Source organism: Oryzias melastigma, linkage group LG23 (genome assembly GCF_002922805.2).
Source record: "Oryzias melastigma strain HK-1 linkage group LG23, ASM292280v2, whole genome shotgun sequence".
Classification (NCBI taxonomy): domain Eukaryota; kingdom Metazoa; phylum Chordata; class Actinopteri; order Beloniformes; family Adrianichthyidae; genus Oryzias; species Oryzias melastigma.
The window spans coordinates 11,991,924-11,995,615 of record NC_050534.1 but is presented as its reverse complement, the minus strand read 5'-3'; the positions used below and the strand labels follow the sequence as shown (position 1 = coordinate 11,995,615).

Here is a 3,692-nt window from a genome sequence, read left to right as displayed (position 1 = left end):
GATGTTTGTCTCTTGGATCTGCATTGTTTGTTTGTTCTTTTCCTTGTTGCTTTCTAAGCTTCAGTCGCTCTGCCACAGTGTCAGTGAAAGGGTCATTTGAGTAAGGGAGTAATGAATCATGGAGCATGGCTGAAGTGGACGCCGTCCCATCTCCTCCTTTCTGTGGAACATTTGCTGAAGCACCGACAGCAACCTGTGGATGGTGCTGTGCTGGTTGGTTCATTACTGGTGGGTGTCTTCTGACTGATGCTTCATCCTGTGGGTGAATTACTACTGTCTCACCCCAGCTCTGTTCCCCCCTCCTCTTTCCTGCTTGAGTGAGAGCAGCCTGCAGCTCTGGGGTCGTTTTTTTCTGTTTTCTTCCTGTCTCTCTTCTTGTGGGTGGATTTTTCAGGTTTTAGAAATACTGTAAGTCTCTATTTGTTTATCCTAAGTGGGAAAAATAAAAAGGGGAAACTTAAAAAGAACTTGAGGAAATTAAATGGGGAAATTAAATGGATTACCTATGGGAAACCTTAAAGGAATACTGAAAGGAAAGGTTGGGGAAAACTTAAAAGGGTAAAATTAAAAGACTATGAATAGCTATTCAATAAAATACACACAAACATTTACACACATAAAACTCACTCATACGACTTTATTACTCATTCTGTCCATGGACAATCACACACTCACTGTTTTCATTTTTATTTTTATTTTGACTTTATCTAATTTTATTTTATTGAATTTATTTTAATTGTATTTAATTTAATATAATTTTATTTTTATTTTTTATCTTAGTTTTATTTTTCTGAGCTCAGTTGTAAACAGGCCTTGTATTGTTTAGCTGTAATCATAAGTTTCTAACGTGATCACTGTGTGTACTTACTCTGACCCTCCTGTGCTCAGCCCCCACCTTTTCTCTTCTCCACTCTGAGCTGCCTCTCTGCCTCTTTTCCTTTTTTTTTTTCTTCTCAGTTTCCCCCCCTTAAATTCTAAACCTATTTTCTCAGCGCTTTTCTCTTATTTCACTCTTAAATCACTTCTTTTTTCGACAAAAACCCTTTTATTCCGTCAATTTCTTGTCGACAGCCATCAATTTTGTGGCTGCTGGCAAAGAAAAGACACAAAAATCAACTTCGCCAATAAACACTTTGTCCCACGTGTGTTTCTACGGTCTTAACCAATTTCTTGTCGACGGCCATCACTGTGACCCCTGGCAATATTATTGTTTAAGAACACTTTTCCCCGTGTGTGGCACGGTCCGTTCGGTTCGATCCAGTTCAGTGAAGATTATTTCACAACCCATAAACAGACAACCTATTTGGAATTTCTCTTTACTCTTATTCTCTTATTCTCTTATTCTCTTTTACTCTTATGTTCTCTTTAAATCCTCGTATTAGACTGAATTAAAACAACTGACCTGTCTCGTTGGCCCTGAGAGACGTCACCGGTCTCGGAGGGCAGCAGAGGGAAAATCCTATCGACCGGCCCCGGAGTCAAACGTGGTGTCCGAGGTCTTCTGTTCACGGGTCCCCGTAACGGACCCGCCCTGTACAGGATTTCAGTCCTTTTCCCCCACGGTCCTCCTCGATCGGCTGTTGTCTCCCGGGTTTCGGCACCAACTGTCAAGAATGACTCTGAAAGAATTCTATATTAAAAGTCCAATGAACCAGGCCAGTTGTAAATTCGTCTTTGGTTTATTCTTTTTGCAAAAAGGGAGAGAGAGTCAAAACAAAGGCTCTGTAGATTGTAGTCTCTGCCTTGGGTCACTCTCTCTCAGAGTTCAGACACACAGGGAGTTATATAGTTTCACACATAGGAATTCCATACATGGGCATAACATAGCAGTGATGTCATCTGTTGCTAGGCCGTTACTAACCAGAAAAGAAAGTCAGTTTTAGGAGATGGTACGAGATGTCACAGAACTAATCCATATACGGAGTTGTTTTTGAGCACAGACCTTTAGACAAAGAAATTCCAGCAGCTTGCTGGACACAGACAGGTGCACACAGATATCCTTCATACAAAGTTTTCCAAGACACACAAACATAATCTTGTAAATATTTTCAACAAGCTCATTTACAGTACTTTTAAAAGTGATAGCTAATTATTGATGCATAAATTAACAAATATTTGATTACAAGTCCTCTAGAAAGTTGCTTTTTCTAACTGGCATGGTTGCAAGTACAAATGTAAACTGACTCCCTTAATGCTGGTTCTTGTGTATGTACATTACCATGCTAAATTATTGTTCTATGTTTGATACGGATCAAAGTATTCACCGATTTTCTGAATAGTCCAAGTCTGTGTTACATGCCACATTTATATGGTGGATTCATTGTTAATTATTGGGTTAAATGTGTCCACCAATTCTGGATGGTGTTCCACAGAGATCTGTATTTGCACCAATATTTTTTCAACATGCTTCCTTTTAGCTATCTTACTTGTTGTGCATCTATCCTGGGAAAAATTAACATCCAGAAATATTTATTTGTTGGACTAGAAATATTAGAAGTTTGCCTTGCAACTTTGGCAAACTATTGTTGGACAAAATTGTCATGACAGTGTCAAATATCTTACATATTTAATGGGAAGTGTAAAAACGGTACTTAATTTATTTGTAAAAAAAAAAAAAAAACATTGTCAGTCTCAACAAAAACTAAGATGATAAAAAAAGGAAAGTATATTCAAGCAAATTCTATTGACTTGTCTGGGGTTTAGGGCTTCATGTGAAATTTAAAAGTGTATAATGCATTTTTTTATTGGCACTTTGCTTAAATTTCTAAACTTGAATATTAGGATTAATTAAAACTTTAAATTATGTTGATACGAATCCAACTAAACCGATAATTAAAGTAATTCATTTGTTATTTATTTTTGTGTGCGTTTAATTTGAAAAGAAAAATCATCCTAATTGGTTGAGATTCATCAGCTGACACAAAAATGGCGCCGTTGGCGGTGGAGTTTTGGCGTCGAGAAAACATTGAGAAGTTTCATTTAAAGTAAGTACATGCTGGGTATTGTTATGTAACAAATAATTTAATATAACTTATTTTTGCGCTGTTGTTGTTTTTAGCTACCTAAAACCAGTTAGTTAGCCTTAAACTAACCTCGTTAGCTCGAAGCTAACCTTCGTTGTTAGCATCAAGCTAGCAATTTGTATCAGAGTTGAGTCCTTGTCGGGCCTAAAGTCCTTTTACTCCCGAACTAATGGATAGCTGGGGAAATGTTTTGAAAAACGTGAGCGCGAATTTTTAAAAATGTTCACTGTGCAGACAAAAACGCACTAAGTGGGCTAGTTTTACTAGCATCGCTAGGAAAGCTATTTGCTACAAGTGATGACGAAATCGATAGCGACATCTGCTGGTTGTTGTTAATCCATCCCAGCACAAGTGGCTGTCAAAACCTCATGACTTCAAGAAGATTTTAAAGCTCAGTTTATGTTAGTTTTATATCAAGTGTTTGATCAAAGTTGTGTAATTGTCACTTTATCTGGATAATGGTTTGACAACTATTCGATGGTAATATTGGGTTTGGATGTACAATTGGACAAAATGATCATCTCCAGTCCCTGTAGGATTTTACGATGTTGCAATCACAACTATTGACACAAAGTTGCGCTCGTTGTCGCACCCTGCAACTTTACATTTTCACCGCAACTTTGACCAATCTACTGTGACAACAGTCATTGGTGACGCCATTTCCCTTCT

General features: G+C 37.7%; 1 long non-coding RNA gene across 1 annotated transcript in view; it reads left to right on the top strand.

The window, feature by feature from the left end:
- The first annotated feature begins 2,875 nt into the window (after window positions 1-2,875).
- The window catches only part of LOC112154226, a 7,696-nt gene continuing 6,879 nt past the window's right edge, over window positions 2,876-3,692 (top strand). The window contains exon 1 of the long non-coding RNA XR_002920616.2: window positions 2,876-2,984. This is a non-coding gene — a long non-coding RNA (uncharacterized LOC112154226). The remainder of the gene's footprint in view (window positions 2,985-3,692) is intronic.